Source organism: Giraffa tippelskirchi, chromosome 1 (assembly GCF_054371585.1).
Source record: "Giraffa tippelskirchi isolate mGirTip1 chromosome 1, T2T-mGirTip1v1.2.pri, whole genome shotgun sequence".
Lineage (NCBI taxonomy): Eukaryota > Metazoa > Chordata > Mammalia > Artiodactyla > Giraffidae > Giraffa > Giraffa tippelskirchi.
The window spans coordinates 182090617-182112142 of NC_137275.1; the positions used below are offsets into that span (position 1 = coordinate 182090617).

At 39.2% G+C, this 21526-nt stretch overlaps 2 long non-coding RNA genes across 2 annotated transcripts in view; one reads left to right on the top strand and one right to left on the bottom strand.

Moving 5' to 3' along the window:
* LOC145514445 (uncharacterized) overlaps positions 1 to 13542 on the bottom strand; it is an 80551-nt gene extending 67009 nt beyond the window's left edge. The window contains exon 1 of the long non-coding RNA XR_014060160.1: positions 13447 to 13542. This is a non-coding gene — a long non-coding RNA (uncharacterized LOC145514445). The remainder of the gene's footprint in view (positions 1 to 13446) is intronic.
* A 111-nt stretch (positions 13543 to 13653) lies between these two features.
* Positions 13654 to 21526, top strand: part of LOC145514438 (uncharacterized) — a 28172-nt gene continuing 20299 nt past the window's right edge. Inside the window, exons 1-2 of the long non-coding RNA XR_014060156.1 lie at positions 13654 to 14411; positions 15620 to 15766. This is a non-coding gene — a long non-coding RNA (uncharacterized LOC145514438). The remainder of the gene's footprint in view (positions 14412 to 15619; positions 15767 to 21526) is intronic.

The following is a 21526-nucleotide window of genomic DNA, read 5'->3' on the forward strand; positions in this document are numbered from 1 at the left end:
GTATGGTATAGTGGTTACCCCATGGACATGGCACCTGCACTGTAGCTCTTATACTATCAGCATGACCTTAGGCAAGTGACTTAACTTCTGTATACCTCAGTTTCCTCAGCTGTAGACACTTCTCTCACAGGATGACTGTGATGATTCTATGAGTTAATATATACAAAGCCTCAAATAGTCTGCTGGCACATAGTAAGTGCTGAATAGATTTCTATAGGAATCTAAGCTTCACGAAGACCAGGAGATGTGTCTCTTATCCCTAACACCTAGAGTGATACTTGCCACATAGGAGGCAATTACTAAATATTAGTTGAATAGAAATGAATTCTGCTGTCAACGTGGCAAAGTGAACTGGAACTGATTCTTCTCCCCACTTTCAACAAATATATGTTGGGCAATATAAATAAACATTTAAAAACACATATGTGCTCTTAAAAGAAAGATAAATTCCCAGCTACTGAAGAATCAAAGAGAAAAATCACAAGCAGAAATATAAGCAGAAGCTGGCATATTAGAAGCCTCAAAAATTGCCATTTCTAGTTATGGTGGTGGTGGTGATGGCAATGGAGCAAATGAAGATGATGGATGGATGAAGACAGGTCGCAAGAAGAATTACAAGGCACAATCTTCCTAGACTAAGTACATGGGAAGTCATTCTTTCCCCTGCTTTTGCCTGTGATAAATATGACCCACATATTTACCAAATAGATTTCGACTTCCATGAATGTGGAGCTACCTAGCTCATCTCTACCTCAACTGTTCATGTTCATCACATGATCACTGGATTTCATACACTGAACGAGTCTTAGAAATTTCCCTGAAGCACTTTTTCCTGGTACTGGGTTATGCTAAGTCACTTCAGTCATGTCTGACTCTTTGCAACCCCATGGACTGTAGCCTGTCAGGCTCCTCTGTCCATGGGATTCTCCAGGCGAGAATACTGGAATGGGTTGCCTTGCCCTCCTCCAGGGTGTCTTCACAACCCAGGTTACAAACACTCATCTCTTATGTTTCCTGCATTGGCAGACAAGTTCTTTACCACTAGCGCCACCTGGGTCATCCATACATAAACTTGTAAACTAACTCACAGACTCTAATGTTTAGAAGAGACATAACATGTCAAAAAGTTCAAGCTCCTACCCAGTGTTTCACTTCACTGCTTACCATAGCCACTAAGGTTGGTCAGTCTACTGATCATTTATAAGGAAAAGATTCAAACTTTCATCAGTTTGTTAGAATAGAAGAGATTAACACTGAGACTTCTTACAGCCTATCATAACCTATCCTAACTCTAGCTGCTTAGGATACCAATCCATTAGGGATGCTTAAACATTAGAAAATAGTAATATGGCACCTGCAAACTCAGGTTTCCACAAGAATCCTTTAAATAATTGGCAAAATATAAATTGGAACAGCTAAAAGCAACATAAGATATTGGAATAGAAATTTAAAAAGTGTTCTCAGCTGGTGTTAACCAATCCAAAGTAAGTATTTCATTTTTTGCATGTGCAAAGTATATAGTCCAACTACTGGCTACACCACTAACTCTGAGACTAGCCAGTTAAAGCCAAATAGTATACAGTGTAATGCTGTTCATTGGGATGAGTGATTCATTTTATTATTTAAAATGTAAACACTTTAATATACCTCCTCCAAAGCTATCTGATTCTGAACAATCAACAATTCCTAGACAATTCTAAATAAATTAAAGTATTATGAAACACTGAGTGGTCTTTTATTTTTTAACATAAAGAGGCACACCATTTTATTACCACATTATTACAGAGAAAATCAGTTTCTCTCTGAACCTACTAAGATATTACATATTTCAGTTCAGTTCAGTTCAGTCGCTCAGTCATGTCCGACTCTTTGCGACCCCATGAATCCCAGCACGCCAGGCCTCCCTGTCCATCACCAACTCCCGGAGTTTATCCAAACTCATGTCCATCGAGTCGGTGATGCCATCCAACCATCTCATCCTCTGTCGTCCCCTTCTCCTCCTGCCCCCAATCCTTCCCAGCATTAGGGTCTTTTCCAATGAGTCAACTCTTCGCATGAGATGGCCAAACTATTGGAGTTTCAGCTTCAACATCAGTCCTTCCAATGAACACCCAGGACTGATCTCCTTTAGGATGGACTGGTTGGATCTCCATGCAGTCCAAGGGACTCTCAAGAGTCTTCTCCAACACCACAGTTCAAAAGCATCAATTCTTCAGTGCTCAGCTTTCTTCACCGTCCAACTCTCACATCCATACATGACCACTGGAAAAACCATAGCCTTGACTAGACAGACCTTTGTTGGCAAAGTAATGTCTCTGCTTTTAAATATGCTGTCTAGGTTGGTCATAACCTTCCTTCCAAGGAGTAAGCGTCTTTTAATTTCATAGCTACGATCACCATCAGCAGTGATTTTGGAGCCCCCCAAAATAAAGTCTGACACTATTTCCACTGTTTCCCCATCTATTTCCCATGAAGTGCTGGGACCAGATACCATGATCTTAGTTTTCTGAATGTTGAGTTTTAAGCCAACTTTTTCACTCTACTCTTTCACTTTCATCAAGAGGCTCTTTAGTTCTTCTTCACTTTCTGCCATAAGGGTGGTGTCATCTGCATATCTGAGGTTATTGATATTTCTCCCGGCAATCTTGATTCCAGCTTGTGCTTCTTCCAGCCCAGCGTTTCTCATGATGTACTCTGCATATAAATTAAATAAGCAGGGTGGCAATATACAGCCTTGATGTACTCCTTTTCCTATTTGGAACCAGTCTGTTGTTCCATGTCCAGTTCTAACTGTTGCTTCCTGACCTGCAAACAGGTCAGATGGTCTGGTATTCCCATCTCGTTCAGAATTTTCCACAGTTTGTTGTGATCCACACAGTCAAAGGCTTTGGCATAGTCAATAAAGAAGAAATAGATGTTTTTCTGGAACTCTTTTGCTTTTTCGATGATCCAGAGGATGTTGGCAATTTGATCTCTGGTTCCTCTGCCTTTTCTAAAACCAGCTTAACATCTGGAATTTCACGGTTCACGTATTGCTGAAGCCTGGCTTGGAGAATTTTGAGCATTACTTTACTAGCGTGTGAGATGAGTGCAATTGTGTGGTAGTTTGAGCATTCTTTGGCATTGCCTTTCTTTGGGATTGGAATGAAAACTGACCTTTTCCAGTCCTGTGGCCACTGCTGAGTTTTCCAAATTTGCTGGCATATTGAGTGCAGCACTTTCACAGCATCATCTGTGAGGATTTGAAATAGCTCAACTGGAATTCCATCACCTCCACTAGCTTTGTTCGTAGTGATGCTTTCTAAGGCCCACTTGACTTCACATTCCAGGATGTCTGGCTCTAGGTGAGTGATCACACCATCGTGATTATCTGGGTTGTGAAGATCTTTTTTGTACAGTTCTTCTGTGTATTCTTGCCACCTCTTCTTAATATCTTCTGCTTCTGTTAGGTCCATACCATTTCTGTCCTTTATCGAGCCCATCTTTGCATGAAATGTTCCCTTGGTATCTCCAATTTTCTTGAAGAGATCTCTAGTTTTCCCATTCGGTTGTTTTCCTCTATTTCTTTGCATTGATCGCTGAGGAAGGCTTTCTTATCTCTCATTGCTATTCTTTGGAACTCTGCATTCAGATGGGAATTCTTTCCTTTTCTCCTTTGCTTTTCACTTCTCTTCTTTTCCCAGCTATTTGTAAGGCCTCCTCAGACAGCCATTTTGCTTTTTGGCATTTCTTTTCCATGGGATTTTCTTGATCCCTGTCTCCTGTGCAATGCCAGGAACCTCTGTTCATAGTTCATCAGGCACTCTGTCTATCAGATCTAATCCCTTAAATCTATTTGTCACTTCCACTGTATAATCATAAGGGATTTGATTTAGGTCATACCTGAATGGTCTAGTGGGTTTCCCTACTTTTTCAATTTAAGTCTGAATTTGGCAATAAGGAGTTCATGATCTGAGCCACAGTCTGCTCCCGGTCTTGTTTTTGCTGAGTGTCTAGAGCTTCTCCATCTTTGCCTGCAAAGAATATAATCAATCTGATTTCGGTGTTGACCATCTGGTGATGTCTATGTGTGGAGTCTTCTCTTGTGTTGTTGGAAGAGGGTGTTTGCTATGACTAGTGCGTTCTCTTGGCAAAACTCTATTAGCCTTTGCCCTGCTTCATTCTGTACTCCAAGGCCAAATTTGCCTGTTACGCCAGGTGTTTCCTGACTTCCTACTTTTGCATTCCAGTCCCCTATAATGAAAAGGACATCTTTTTTGGGTGTTAGTTCTAAAAGGTCTTGTAGGTCTTCATAGAACCGTTCAAGTTCAGCTTCTTCAGCATTACTGGTCGGGGCATAGACTTGGGATTACCGTGATATTGAATGGTTTGCCTTGGAAACGAACAGAGATCATTCTGTCGTTTTTGAGTTTGCATCCAAGTACTGCGTTTCAGACTCTTTTGTTGACCATGATGGCTCCTCCATTTCTTCTAAGGGATTCCTGCCCACAGTAGTAGATATAATGGTCATCTGAGTTAAATTCACCCATTCCAGTCCATCTTAGTTCGCTGATTCCTAGAATGTCGACGTTCACTCTTGCCATCTCCTGTTTGGCCACTTCCATTTTGCCTTGATTCATGGACCTAACATTCCAGGTTCCTATGCAATATTGCTCTTTACAGCATCAGACTTTGCTTCTATCACAAGTCACATCCACAGCTGGGTATTGATTTTGCTTTGGCTCCATCCCATCATTCTTTCTGGAATTATTTCTCCACTGATCTCCACTAGCATATTGGGCACCTACCGACCTGTGGAGTTCATCTTTCAGTGTCCTATCTTTTTGCCTTTTCATACTGCTCATGGGGTTCTCAAGGCAAGAATACTGAAGTGGTTTGCCATGCCCTTATCCAGTGGACCACATTCTGTCAGACCTCTCCACCATGACCCATTAAATATTTAGAGATTCTCTTTTTCAAAGATGCCCACATGTCTCAGTCCAGCCATGGTTCTATCAGCGCAAACATCCTCCCGTTACTTGTCTCTGGTTCCCCAAACATTCATACCCATGCTTGGTCAGCCTCTGAACACCAACTGTGCTTCTAGACAAACAGGGATTCCAGGAGGAAAAGTAACTCTTCAGTTTATTTGCTCAGTCATGTCCGACTCTTTACGACCTCATGGACTGCAGCACACCAGGAATCCCTGTCCATAACCAACACCCAGAGTTAACCCAAACTCATGTCCATTGAGTTGGTGATGCCATCCAACCATCTCATCCTCTGTCATCCCCTTTTCCTCACACCTTTAATCTTTCCCAGCATCAGGGTTTTTTCAAATGAGTCAGTTCTTCGCATCAGGTGGCCAAAGTATTGTAGTTTCAGTTTCAGCATCAGTCCTTCCAATGAATATTCAGGACTGATTGCCTTGAGGATGGACTGGTTAGATCTCCTTGCAGTCCAAGGGACTCTCAGGAGTCTTCTCCAACACCACAGTTCAAAAGCATCAATTCTTTGGTGCTCAGCTTTCTTTATAGGCCGACTCTCACATTCATACATGAACTCCTGGAAAAACCATAGCTTTAACAAGATGGACCTTTGATGGCAAAGTAATGTCTCCACTTTTTAATATGCTGTCTAGGTTGGTCATGGCTTTTCTTCCGAGGAGCAAGCATCTTTTAATTTCATGGCTGCAGTCACCATCTGCAGTGATTTTGGAGCCCCCCAAAAATAAAGTTTCTCACTGTTTCCATTGTTTCCTGATCTATTTGCCATGAAGTGATGGGACTGGATGCCATGATATTAGTTTTCTGAATGTTGAGTTTTAAGCCAACTTTTTCACTCTCCTCTTTCATTAAGAGGCTCTTCGCTTTCTGCCATAAGGATGGTGTCATCTGCATATCTGAGGTTATTGATATTTCTCCCAGCAGTCAAGATTCCAGCTTGTACTTCATCCAGCCTGGCATTTTTCATGGTGTATTCTGCATATAAGTTAAACTAGCACGGTGACAATATATAGCCTTGAAGTACTCCTTTCCCAATTTGGAACCAGTTTGCTGTTCCATGTCCAGTTCTAACTGTTGCTTCTTGACCTGCATACAGATTTCTCAGGAGGCAGTTCAGGTGGTCTGGTATTCCCATCTCTTTCAGAATTTTCCACAGTTTATTGTGATCCAAATAGTCAAAGGCTTTGGCGTAGGCAATAAAGCAGAAGTAGATGTTCTTCTGGAATTCTCTCGCTTTTTTGATGATCCAATGGATGTTGGCAATTTGAACTCTGCTTCCTCTGCCTTTTCTAAATCCAGCTTGAACATCTGGAAGTTCACGGTTCACGTACTGTTGAAGCCTGGCTTAGAGAATTTTTTTTTTTTTCAAGGCTTAGAGAATTTTAAGCATTACTTTGCTAGCGTGTGAGGTGAGTGCAATTGTGCAGTAGTTTGAACATTCTTTAGCATTGCCTTTCTTTGTGACTGGAATGAAAACTGACCTTTTCCAGTCCTGTGGCCACTGTTGAGTTTTCCAGATTTGCTGGCAGATTGAGTGCAGCACTTTCACAGCATCATCTTTTAGAGTTTGAAATAGCTCAGCTGGAATTCCATCACCTCCACTAGTTTTGTTCATTTCTTAAGGCCCACTGGACTTTGCATTTCAGGATGTCTGGCTCTAGGTGGGTGATCACAGCATCGTGGTTATCTGGATAATGAAGATCTTTTTTGTATCATTCTTCTGTGTATTCTTTCCACCCTTCTTAATATCTTCTGCTTCTGTTAGGTCCATACCACTTCTGTCCCTAAAAAGATGTCCTTTTCATTATAGAGGACTGGAATGCAAAAGTAGGAAGTCAAGAGATACCTGGAATAACAGGTAAATTTGGTCTTGGAGTATAAAATGAAGCAGAGGAAAGGCTAATAAGAGTTTTGCCAAGAGAACTCACCGGTCATAGCAAACACCCTCTTCCATAACACAAGAGAAGACTCTACACATGGACATTACCAGATGGTCAATACTGAAATCAGATTGATTCTTTGCAGCCAAAGATGGAGCTATACAACTCTATACAGTCAGCAAAAACAAGACCAGGGGCTGACTGTGGCCAGATCGTGAACTCAGTATTGCAAAATTCAGACTTAAATTGAAGAAAGTAGGGAAAATCACTAGACCATTCAAGTATGACCTAAATCAAATCCCTTACGATTATACAGTGGAAGTAAGAAATAGACTCAAGGGATTAGATCTGATAGACAGAGTCCCTGAAGAACTATGGATGGAGGTTTGTTACATTATACAGGAGGTAGTGATCAAGACGATCCCCAGGAAAAGAAATGCGAAAAGGCAAAATTTTGTCTGAGGAGGCCTTACAAATAGCTGAGGGGAGAAGCTACAGGCAAAGGAGAGAAGGGAAGATATACCAAGTTGAATGCAGAGTTCCAAAGACTAGCAAGGAGAGAAAAGAAAGCTTTTCTCAGTGATCAAAGTAACTATTGGGAGACCTCAGTTCCCCTTCCCACTGTCAGAGGCAGCGCAGTACACTTTTTAACCGCTGGGCCAAACTACCTGAGCTTGCTTTCTGGTTATAGAATGCATAATGCATATGACCACTCAATAACCACCTAACCTTGGGCAAGTCACTCAACATCTGTGAGTCTTTTACCTCATCTGACAGTCATAATACCTTACTCATCATGCTGTTGTGACCTAAAGTGAGTGAACATGTGGAAAGCATGTAGAACAGTGCTCAGTTCAGTTCAGTTCAGTTGCTCAGTTGTGTCCGACTCTTTGCGACCCCATGGACTGTAGCACACCAGGCATCCCTGTCCGTAACCAACTCCTGGAGCTTACTCACACTCATGTCCATCGAGTCGGTGGTGTCATCCAACCATCTCATCCTCTGTCATCCCCTTCTCCTCCCGCCTTCAATCTTTCCCAGCATCAGGGTCTTTTCCAAGGAGTCAGTTCTTCGCATCAGGTGGCCAAAGTACTGGAGTTTCAGTTTCAGCATCAGTCCTTCCAATGAATATTCAGGACTGATTTCCTTGAGGATGGACTGGTTGGATCTCCTTGCAGTTCAAACAACTCTCAAGAGTCTTCCCCAACATCACAGTTCAAAAGCATCAATTCTTCAGCACTCAGCTTTCTTTATAGTCCAACTCTCACAGCCATACATGAACTACTGGAAAAACCATAGCTTTGTCTAGACAGATCTTTGTTGGCAAAGTAATGTCTCCACTTTTTAATATGCTCTCTAGGTTGGTCATAGCTTTTCTTCCAAGAAGCAAGCTTCTTTTCATTTCATGGCTGCAGTCACCATCTGAGAAAAGTGCTCAGCACATAGTAAATGCCCAATACATTCTAGTTCTTCTTCTTTTTATTTTTTTACTGTTGTCACTGTGCCCTCTTTGATCCCTGAGGACTCTTTCCTCTTCACTCTGTCTCAGATTTGTGTCACCTTATAACCAAATTTCTGCCATGATTTGGGGCTGGGACTATGGAAATACAGTGGACTTTATAGAAGGTTTCAAGATTTCAAGGCAATGGCATTAAAGTCGGACAGTTATAAATTTCTTCCTCTCTTATTACTTACCAGAAAATTAGAAAAGGAAGAAATTAAAGAATTGCATAATTCCCTTAAAATTCTTTACAGACCAATCAGGGTCCCTTCAACTTCCTTCTATATAGTCTCAGATGGGTATATTAAGTTCTCTCTTTCTCTCTCTCCCTCTCCCCACCTCCATCCTACCCTATACATCACATCTTCCTAACTTTGTTTATCCATCAGAGCTTTCCCCCTAAATTTATCTTTTCTAAACTTTCTGAGCACAAAGACACGCTCTGTGCCAGCTGCAGTGACACCAGGACTTAGCAGAGTGGAGTTACATATCCAAATTTTCCTGAGCTCTCTCTTTCTAGGAAAACAAATAAATTTGAAGAAACCACACACAAGACTTTAGTTAGGCAAAAATAAAATGAAATAGCTTATTGGACCCAAATTGCTTTTTACTTGTACTACTTCTGTCAGTGTCACACATAAATTTTAATTATACTAAAAGAAGAATTAGGAACAACTGTCAGGAGGATAGACTGAAATTGACAGGGCTGCTGTAGGTTATGAATGTTGTTCACTGCACAAAAGTGGTCAGCTGAGGGGTTAGTGGGGCCCCAAACCCAGCTTCTCACTTAAAAATGCCATGCATCCTGGGACAGGTGGAATTTACTCAGAAGGGACATCTTTCTCTACTTATATAAAGACATCATATGGGCTACGAGTGGTTATTTACAGGATTACTAAGTAAATAAGCAAATATAATGAGGATAATGGGACCAGACTTCTTACTATCAGAGAAAAAGAGTTTCAAATACAGAAAGGGTATTGGGTTGATGGATGTATCAATGTAAATTAATGATTTTTAATAAAGATTGATAAAATTTATGTGGGTATGTGATTGTGTGTACATGGATACATTTCCTAATTATTTCCACCAAGGGGGCCTAGAATCCATGAATATATAAGCATCAAAATATGTAATGACAATCATAGATTATAACTCATTAACTAAAATTATAATCTATGAATTTATATGGACACAACAAATAAATGAATAAAAAATAAACGGGAGAGAAGGAAAAGCTGTACCCTAAAATAGAATACTAACTAATAAATATAGAATGAATAACAAAAGTTAGAAAATTGTCATTTGGTAACTATCAGTAATAATTCAGGGAAAATGATCAGTGGATGCTAAAATTAATGGGTGATAATTTAATGGGAAACAGGATATTTGCATCCTAAGATATCATCCCATAAAATATCTATCAATTAGTGAATATAAAATACTTATTCATTGCTAAGTACAAAATCATTATTAATTGAGTAGATAGCCTTACAGACACCATCTTAACCAAGTGACAAAACTAAACATCACCAGTAATGGGACAAATCATCACATGTACCTGATACAAGCATGGAGAAGAACACTGTCATGGCTTTCATGGTTTTCCTGACAAACACACATAACCTGAATCTAATTATTAGCAAACATTAGAGAAATCCAAATTGAGAAACATTCTAAAAAATTATGGGACTAAACTCCTCAAAAATGTTGATGTCATGAAAGATGAGGGAAGAGTAAAGAACTATTCCAGACCAAAGTGGTTGTTTCCTTGAAAACACTGATGAAATTCATAAACTCCCAGCAAGTTTCATCAAGTAAAAACAAATATGGACAAATTTGCTGTATCAGGAATGAATAAAGAGTGCATCACTACAGAACCTTGAGAAATTAAAAAGATAGGAATGAGATATTATGAAAAGTTTCATGCCAATAAATCTGACAACTTAGATGAAATAGACAAATTTCCAGAGCACAGCTTTCTAAAACAGACACACACACAAAAATTTTTTAAATGTGAAAATTCTATTTCCATTAAATAAACTGCATATCTATTAAAAAATATCCCACAAAGAAAACTCCACACCCAGGTGTAAATTATCCTAAACATTTAAGAAAGAAATGACACCAACTTTATATAATTTCTTCCAGAGTGTAACAAAAGATATAACACTTGCTAAATCATTTTGAACGGGCAGTACATCCTTGATACCTTCTTACTAAATTACTGTAAGATATGTGATAGTTAATAATTTATTAAGAACTCTCTAAAACATGCCAGTAACCATTCAGTGCCACTCCAGGAAGTCCCTCCCATCTTTTTTCTACCCTAATTGTGAGGACATTTTTATTATTATTGAATAAAATCTTCATCTGGATCGCTTCCTTCCATAAGTCCTACTGCTACCTTAAGTGTGTGACTTTTGGGTCAGGCAGTTTAAATTAGGCACACTTCAGTGTAGTTTAAAAAAAAAAACAATTTTTGCCCTTTTTGGAGGGGAGGGTCAAGTAATGTCCAGAAAACAGACCATACATGTTGTTACTCAATGTCCAAACTTTACACCATGACCAATCCCTTAACTCTTAGTGTATCAGCTTAAGGCAAGGAAAAAGCTCATGGTGTCTGTTCTACACATTACTTGAGAAAGATGCAGTAGAACTAAAGAAAATAAAGAAAGAGTTTCCCAAGTAATGATGACAACTCTTGGCTGTGTTGCATTTTACACTTCGCAAAACACTTTTTTTGTCTCATTGTTGTAGAAGAATCCTGGGAAGGAAAAAAGGCACTTACTATTCCCACTTTACATGAAAGAAAGCTGAACTCGAAAAGGATCAAATATTGGCACAAAGTCACACAGGTAGTGAATGATAAGGTGGGTTTTGAATTTGATGCCTTTTATCCCTAGTTTTACACACTTTACACAATACTACACAGTCCTCAAATAGTCAAGTAATGAAAGTAACGCACATGGAAAAGCTTTAACTATCTAGGGTTATACAATATGGAAAGATGAAAGTTAAAGAGGGATAGAATGAGAGAAGGCTAAGAAAAATTATCTCTTGCTGACTGCATGACTAATAGCCACCTTCTTCATGTGTCCTCCACATAGGCAAAATATAGGCTACTTATATATCAAAGTGTAAGCATATAAGGACCCTCAGCCTACAAAATCTCTCTCCCACCAGCAAATTTCCCACTGAAATTTGCTCTCTTATAATGATAACACTGGAAAGCACTGTCTTTCCTGCTGCCTAATATTCCTCCTATAGTTCTGCCTTCTTGGATCACCATATGCTCAGCTACAAAACTAGATGAGATGATCTTCAACCACTTCCTCTCTTGCCCTCTACACCAAACATTAAACAGATGTCAACTCTCTTTCATTCATTCACTCAATAAGGGTCTAAAAGACAGCCATCTGATATACTTACTGACACACCACCCTACATCATGAGTTGAGCTTTACTTGCGCATCTATCTCAGTAGACTCAGAGAAACCACTGGGCAGGCCCATATCTAATACATCTCTGCATTCCTAGAACCCAGCACCACCCAGAGCAAATAAAAAGTGATCAGAAAATATTGATATCTGAAAGAAAAGGAGAGAACTTATGTCCCTTCTCCATGCTAGAGCTATCTTACTGATTTTTCCCTGGACCTCTGGCCCTGGCTCCAGGTTTTCCTCTTCTCCCATCTTATTTAGTGCTTGCATTAGAAGGATGTCTATGAAACACAGATATGAACTCTGTAAATATATCTTACCTCTGCTGAAAAAAAATCTTTAAATTCCTTAGTGTTGTCCCAATTCACACCTTCTACCTGCAGGCAGGGGTATAAGCACCCTCTAAAAGAGAACTGGCTCTGACATCAGCGCCACCCTCCTGGCCCCCTTCTCCAACTGTGCCACTCATTGAGGCTGTGCCAAAGGCAGGTCTGGCCCTTTGACCTTTGAATGGTGGCCTTCTCATGCTGTAACTCTGAGCCTGGTCCTGCCTTACTTCCCAGAAGTACTCTGTGGACCCTCTCCATCCCTTACCTGGGGGTAGGTCCTCACACAGCCCCGATATCCAGACCCCTACACCAGACCCAGTCCTTCAGAGTCCACTTTCCCAGGAGAAGAATGTGGGTAAGAATAGCATATTAGACTCATAATAATTTGGCTACAGGTCAGCCTCCTGTCTCTGCCCTCATAAAATCTATATTTCAGTCACCTGAGAATACTTACCATTCTTCCCCTGTACTATGTTCTTAAACATATGCTCTTCCTGCTGCCTTAAATGGCTCATCTCATCCTTCCCACACACTCATCTCCCTGTAAAACTCCTTCTCATCTATCAAGGCCCAGTTCAAACAGCATCTTCTCTCTTCCTCAGATCCAGTCTGCATTAAATATGGATTAAATATGCTCCTACTCTAACACCAATTTCATCTTACTCTGACAGTGGTATAAGTTTGTCTCTGCCTACAGACCAAGAGCTCCAGGAAGATGGGGACTCTGTCTTGTTTAGTGTTATATACCTAAAGATAAACTCCATGAATTAAAATCAGGAACTGTGCCATTGTTGAATAAATGAAGCTGATAAGCATTAACAAACTGTCTTTTAATAAATGAATAACAGAGATGGCTTCCATTACACACTTGAATACCAACACCTACTATCTCTGCTATTATCAACCCGAAGGTGTACACTGATTGATTGATTCATTCATTCATTTGCTAAATTCCTAATATTGCAACACAACTGGGTTAGATGTTGGGGACATGGAGGTAAGTAAAACATAGACCCTGTCTTTGGGGAGCTCAGATTCTTCTAGACTCAATTATCAAATAATGTAGAAGTGTATTAATAGACATAAGCTTAAGGTTAATATATTCTTTAAAAAACATACTATTCTTTTAAAACAATATGAAGTTCACACGCTTGTGATAAATGTTATTTAGTGGCTGGTAAAATGGCAGAAATTTGGAAATGGTTCCATCACCAGCCATTTCATTTCTCTGGGTGACTTTGGTTGACAGAGAGATTAAGAAAGCTTTTAAACAATACTTTCAAGCTGAAAATGTGAATGAGTTTCTACCTGAAAGAAATGATGAATCCTTTTCCTAAAACAGAGATAATTGTTAGCAATTTCAGAAGGTGAACTAGTAAAGGATTCATTCTCACATCATTCTCATCTGTCTGATGGAGATGGAAGGTTTATATAGGCTTGACTAGTCCCCATGGCAACAGCCTTTCTCCTGGGTTACCATAGGAATTGTGAAGGCCTTTATAAACTTCCATTAGCAGAGCCTAGGCCGACAGCAGTCAGAAACGTCTGCAGAGGAAGACACTGCAAAGTGTCAGTGAGGGCATTTGGGAATTAATTTTACCCTAGAGTGGCTGAGCAGGTCTGTTTAGCCCCTACCTCTACAGCTACAAACACAAGATAACACTAGAATCGGTCTGATGCCTTGAACATTTCACACGAAGGGGTTTTCAAAATATAGCCACAGATAGACACGACCACATTTCAAAAGATTTTGAGAGACTAGAAGGAGTCTATTCTGACAAAGCCTCATACAGAAGAGGTAAATTCACATTTTTTTTTTCTTTCAGGAGAGGGCATTAAAGCCATAATGATGGTTGTATCATAATGTGAATCTTCTTAATACCACTGAACTGTACACTTAAAAATTGCTAAGATGGTAAATTTTGTTACGTGTATTTTACCAAAATCAAAAATTTTAAAATTGACATAGTTATAATTATGATACCACCAATACTGAGCACCTGCTATATCACAGACACTAATGCTAGGCACTTCAGGTGCTCGGTATCACACCATCCCACAAGCCTGTGAGTAATTATCCCTCCATGGAAGATTATTATTATCCTTACATTGAAGATGAGGACACTGAGGCTTAGAGAAACAAAGTAAGTTGCTCCAGGGCACACAGATACTAAGTGGTAGAGACAGCAATCAAGTCAAAGTCTCTCTGACACTGGAATCTTGGTCCTCAACTACACAACTTCCACAACGTCGCATTCTACAGCAGCTCATGGGTATGGTAAAGAAACATTCTGTTGAACTGATACATGAAAGCTCTTACTGAATTTTGTTTAAATGTTTGTTGTTTTCATTTTTAAGACAAAAAGGATAGTCTCTGAGAGTATGATTGCAGTAGGACTTTTGATTCTAACCTCCGAATTTCTTTACAATAATCATATATTTTTAGCAAACTAAAGTATTTCCACTTTAAAAAGTTGCATTGTGTAAAGATTAATAACTCCTAGCACTTTCAAATAGCAATCTCTATATATTTTTTAAAAACCACTAAAATTTACAGGACAATTTCACATAGGAAAAATTGTTTACTAAATTAACTGGAGAATTGCAAATAATTTTTAGGCACTGGAGACCCTTTCTCATCAGGGCAAATAAACTGACCATGTTTCATACTTGAAAATGTAGAATGCATGTGATAGTGATCTCTTCTTTGGGCTTTGGTCAAGCCATATGGACAAAATATGGAAAAAAAAAAAGAGTATGAATAAGAAATAATGTGAAAAAAATCCTTTTCTGGGAAGAAAGGCATTCTAAATCCCTACGGAATTTCCTCAGCAGCAAAAGGAAGGTATTAGGAGTCAGTTTGTTAAAAATAAACCTTTGGGGTATGCCACCAGAGAAGAGATGCACCCTCCTTTGAAGTTTCTTCTACATGATAGTCATAGCTGTGAAGGACACTAAGCGGGACCCTTCCACCAAGAGTCAAAATTCTGGGTCCCAGCCCCTGAAGCTCTCAATGCTTAAATAGGTAAATGGGAGAAGGAATCACTTTTTTTTTCTCTTCAAAGGCTTTAGTGGAAAAGAAGATACTAATTAGCAAGCAAAGAAAATATGCCAAATTGCACCTACTTTATTTTTTGCTTTTGAAGTACAGTTTCTTAAATATCTGGTGGTGTTTCTCTTTAGCTGCTTTGGAAATTTTTTGTTTTAAAAGTAAAATTGAGAGAAAATGAGGAGTTAATTCGTATAGAGTTTCAGTTTTGAGAGATGAAAAAGATCTGGAGATCTGTTATACAACAATGTGAATGAACTTGATACTACTGACCTATATGCTTAAAAATGGTTATTATGGTAAATTTTAGGTTAAGTGATTTTACCACTTTTTTAAAAGGTAAAATTGATGATATCTGTCTTAACTCAGGCTGCTATAACAAAATATTATTGACTAAGTGGGTTATGCAACAGATATTTCTCTCTCCCCTAGTGCTGGAGGCTAGGGGTTCCAAGATCAAGTGCGGGCAGATTCAGTTCCTGTAAGATCCCTCCTTCCTGGCTTGCAGATGGCTGCCTTCACACTGTGTCATCATCAGACAGACAGAGTGAACTCTGGTCTCTTCCTCTTACTATAAAGGTACTAATCTCATTATGGAGGCCCTGTCCTCAAGAACTCATCTAAATCTAATTACTTCCTATAGCCAGCATCCAGGAAGAGAGTGCTCTGGGCACCCTTGACCCCTTAACAGACAAAATCCAGTATACTCTTGCTTTGCCCTCATGTTAACCTCACTTCCAGTCCTACTTCTGTATTAATTCATCCTCTGACCTCTTGCTTTGCCTTTTGTCCATCACAATGATGATGGACATGATTTCTTTGATTTTGACCCTTAACTCTTCTCCTGGGTCCTCATGATGAACTTGTCCTCAGGTTAGATCTACTTCTGACCACTCTATCATCTGGACCCAGACCTCTGAATCTTACCCCACAAAATGACCCACCCTGGCTCATCTCAAAAGTGGGATGCATTGGCCATGACCCCAAAGGCATCATCAACACACTGGACAAAATATTGAGAAATGAAAAGCTGAATTTTCTCAAGAATATATTTAAACTCTGCTCTTTGACTCACTATATTGATTGTTTCAATCTGAGAGTAGAGAAGATGTGGTTTAACAGTAATTCATATGATATAGGGAGAAGGCAATGGCTCCCCACTCCAGTACAGGGAGAAGGCAATGGCTCCCCACTCCAGTACTCTGGCCTGGAAAATCCCATGGATGGAGGAGCCTGGTAGGCTGCAGTCCATCGGGTCGCTAGGAGTCAGACACGACTGAGCGACTTCACTTTCACTTTTCACTTTCATGCACTGGAGAAGGAAATGGCAACCCACCCCAGTATTCTTGTCTGGAGAATCCCAGGGACAGGGGAGCCTGGTGGGCTTCCGTCTATGGGGTTGCACAGAGTCGGACACGACTGAAGCGACTTAGCAGCAGCAGCAGCATATGACATAGACTTTGGGCTTTTATTGACCATCATTGACAAATCCAATATTAATCAACATCATTTAACAGTCACTAATAAGGTCACTAAGATTACTAATATGATGTTAGATATATCAGAAAGTCATCAAAGGTTTTTAGTGAAGGGACAGATAATAAGTATAAGTAATAACAAGAATTTGCTGGCCATCCAATCTCTGTCACAATTACTTATCTGTTGTCTATCAAAAGCAACCAGAAATAGTGTGTAAAAAGAATGGGTGTTGCTGTATTCCAATAAAACTTTAATTACAAATGGCAGAATTTCATTCTTTTTTACGGATAGAGGTAGGATATTAAGAGACACAAGCTACTAGTATAAAATAAATAAGCAAAAAGAATATATTGTTCAGCACAGGAAAATATAGCTATTATTTTGTGATAATTTTAAATGGCATATAATCTATAAAAATATTGATTCACTATGTTGCATACCTGAAACTAATATAATATTGTAAATTGACTGTACTTCAATTAAAAAAAAAACTTTATTTATAAAAACTGGGTCAGTTTGCCAACTCCTGGGCTACAAAATACCAAGCCACCCTCAAGTACTTGACATCCTCACAGTACCCTGTAGGCATCAAGCCATAAGCCAATTCTTGTGCAAAGAGTTGGACACGACTGAGTGACTGAACTGAACTAAGCTTATTTTTGGGCTCTGAAAGTTTAATTGTTCAGTTGCTAAGTCATGTCCAACTCTTTGAGACCCCATGGACTACAGCCCACCAGGCTTCCCTGTCCTTCACTATCTCCCAGAGTTTGCTCAAACTCATATCCACTGAGTCGATGATGCCATCCAACCATCTCATCCTCTGTTACCCCCTTCTTTTCATGCCCTCAAACTTTCCTACCATCAGGTCTTTTCAAATGAGTCAGTTCTTAGCATCAGGTGGACAAAGTATTGGAGTTTCAGCTTCAGCACTAGCCTTTCCAATGAATATTCAAGGTTGATTTCATTTAGGATTAACTGGTTTGATCTCCTTGCTGTCCAAGGGACGTTCAAAGTCTTCTCCAGCACTACAGTCTGAAAGCATCAATCCTTCAGCACTCAGCCTTCTTTACAGTCCAACTCTCGCATCTGTACATGACAACTGGAAAGACCATAGCTTTGACTATACAGACCTTTGTCAGTAAAGTGATGTCTCTGCTTTTTAATACACTGTCTAGGTTTGTCAAAGACAAAAAACAGAGCCATTCCTATTGGCCAGTACTGGTTTATTAGTCCATTAACCTCAAGCATAGCTAGGAATCTATTTGGTTGGCCAAAAAGTTTGTTTGGGTTTTTCTGTAAGATCTTATGGAAAAACCCAAATGAACCAGGAGTACTAATATTCCATTTTAACTGCTCCAACTGGTTCCCAAGGAGAATATGGCTCACTTTGTCACAGCCTTACTGAAATCAGAGTGCCCAAGACTATCACATCCCTCTGCCAATCTAAGAAGAGAGAGGTTAGTGTGTGGTATGTTAATCCTAGTGAACCCACACAGCTCCTGAGGACCACCAATTCCTTTAAAATGTTTATCAGATGATCTTTTAATGGACTGTTCTAGCTTCTTAGCTGCAAGATGGCACATCTATGGGGAAAGGTCACAAACTGGTGGCCTGGTGGCCCTATCTGTCTACAGATCTCTTTCATTTAGCCCATATGATATATTTAAAATATCTATTTAAATAGTTATTCTCATTTGAAAAATAATAAGAGTTAAAATAAAAATCTTAAAGTTCTAGGACTTCTGGGAATGACAACAGCCAACTGGAGCTCAAGAAGAGCTACCCTTTTAAGAGGGAGCCTGCCCTTTCCCAATCACTAGTCTCCAACTGCCCTACTTGACTCTTCATAGTTATTTCCTGGTTTCCATAAACATTTAGGTTTACAATCTCTCTACATAACCCACTTTCCCTCTTTTAGAGAATCATGGCTATAATTAGCTGATTTCAGTCTCCTGACACACATCCCCCATTTTTCACAGCTCCTCCAAGATAACCAAAAGTGGCCCAATAATCTCATTTGCAAGGTCTCACAGTTCCCTAGAATACAATGTTCCTGGGCAGGAGGCTAGAAGCTTTATGCTCACTCACAGTCTCTTCACCAGTTTGGCCTTCAATGATCTTTTTTATGCTCCTGTTTGTTCTACCCTTTCCATTCATAACGTCATTCTCCTCGGCAAAGTGAATGAAGGCCAAGAGCTTTTGAACAGCTTTGAAAAAATTTACCCAAGGCATTTGCTTTTGCCTTTTTTAACTCTTTGGTTTGCTCCAAACAGAATTTTGTTCTGAGCATTGTTCACAAGTCACAGTTCATTCTGAGCTTTTGCTTTTGTGACATCATTTGCACAAATCTTCAGCAACTTCTGTATTCATTCTTGGTTTCCAGTCATGTCCTTTGAAGATCTGAACTCACACAAAGAGTTGCTATGAAGCCAAATTATTTCTATTCAAGGACCATGCTGTTTCTTCTTCATCAGGATTGTGTGTAATTTCATAGACAAAATGTACACACAGGGACCTTACATGAGACATCTAATTCACATGAGACATCTAACACAAATTTCCAGCTAGCCAAATCTTTTCTCTAGATTTCATTTTTCCCCTTGGCTAACACAAGTTCTTTCTCTCAATTTTCTCCCTTTTCTGATCACAATTAAATACAGAAGAGGGTCTCATCCCATTATTGACCTGTTGGGAGGGAAAAAACTGTGGGACAAGTAAGGATTTATTAGAAGCTGGGTAGAATCTGAAATTGGCTTAACTCTGACACCCTCTGGTTTCTTTTTTTTTTTTAATTATTCTTTTTTTTTTTAATTATTTATTTTTTGTTGAAGGATAATTGCTTTACAGAATTTTGCTGTTTCCTGTCAAACCTCAATATGAATCAGCCATAGGTATACATATATCCCCTCCCTTTTGAACCTCCCTCTCATCTCACTCCCCATCCCACCCCTCTAGGTTGATACAGAGCCCCTGTTTGAGTTTCCTGAGCCATACAGCAAATTCCTGTTAGCTATCTGTTTTACACATGGTAATTAAGTTTCCAAGTTATTCTTTCCATACATCTCACCCTCTCCTCCCCTCTCCACATGTCCATAAGTCTATTCTCTATGTCTGTTTCTCCACTGTTGCCCTGTAAATAAATTCTTCAGTACCATTTTTCTAGATTCTGTATATATGTGTTAGAATAGATATTTATCTTTCTCTTTTTGACTCACTTCCCTCTGTATAATAGGTTCTAGGTTCATCCACTTCATTAGAACTGACTCAAATGTATTCCTTTTTATGGCTGAGTAATATTCCATTGTGCATATGTACCACAAATTCTTTATCCATGCATCTGTCGATGGACATCTAGGTTGCTTCCATGTTCTAGCTATTGTAAATAGTGCTGCAATGAACAATGGGATACAAGTGTCTTTCACTTTGGGTTTCCTTAGGGTGTATACCTAGGAGTGGGATTGCTGGGTCATATGGTAGTTTTATTCCTAGTTTTTTAAGGAATCTCCATACCATCTTCCATACTGGCTGTATCAATTTACATTCCCAGCAACCGTGTAAGAGCGTTCCCTTTTCTCCACAACCTCTCCAGCATTTATTGTTTGTAGACATTTTGATGAGGGCCATTCTGACCGCTGTGAGGTGATATCTCATTGTAGTTTTGATTTGCATTTCTCTAATAACGAGTGATGTTGAGCATCTTTTCATGTGTTTGTTAGCCATCTGTATGTCTTCTTTGGAGAAATGTCTGTTTAGGTCTTTTTCCCACTTTTTCGTTGGGTTGTTTGCTTTTCTGGCATTGAGTTGTATGAGCTGCTTCTATATTTTGGAAATTAATCCTTTGTCAGTTGTTTCATTTGCTATTATTTTCTCCCATTCTGAGGGTTGTCTTTTCACCTTGCTTATAGTTTCCTTTGCTGTGCAAAAGCTTTTAAGTTTAATCAGGTCCCACTTGTTTACTTTTGTTTTTATTTCTGTTACTCTAGGAGACGGGTCATAGAGGATCTTGCTTTGATTTATGTCATTGAGTGTTCTGCCTATGTTTTCCTCTAAGAGTTTTATAGTTTCTGGTCTTACATTTAGGTCTTTAAACCATTTTGAGTTTATCTTTGAGTATGGTGTTAGAAAGTGTTCTAATTTCATTCTTTTACATTTAGCTGTCCAGTTTTCCCAGCACCATTTATTGAAGAGGCTGTCTTTGCCCCATCGTATATTCTTGCCTCCTTTGTCAAAAATAAGGTACCCATAGGTGCATGGGTTTATTTCTGTGCTTTCTATCTTGTCCCATTGGTCTATATTTCTGTTTTTGTGCCAGTGCCATACTGTCTTGATGACTGTAGCTTTGTAGTATAATCTGAAGTCAGGAAGGTTGATTCCTCCAGCTCCATTCTTCTTTCTCAAGACTGCTTTGGCTATTTGGGGTCTTTTGTGTTTCCATATGAATTGTGAAATTTTTTGTTCTAGTTCTGTGACAAATGCCATTGGTAATTTGATAGGGATTGCATTAAATCTGTAGATTGTGTTTGGTAGTATAGTCATTTTCACAATATTGGTTCTTCCTATTCAGGAACATGGAATATCTTTCCATCTGTTTATGTCATATTTGATTTCTTTCATTAGTGTTTTATAATTTTCTGTGCACAGTTATTTTGTCTCCTTAGGTAAGTTTGTTCCTAGATATTTAATTCTTTTTGTTACAGTGGTGAATGGGATTGATTCTTTAATTTCTTTCTGATTTTTCATTGTCAGTATATAGAAATGCAAGTGATTTCTCTGTATTGATTTTGTATCCTGCAACTTCGCCAAATTCGCTGATTAGCGCTAGAAATTTTCTGATACTATCTTTAGGGTTTTCTATGTACA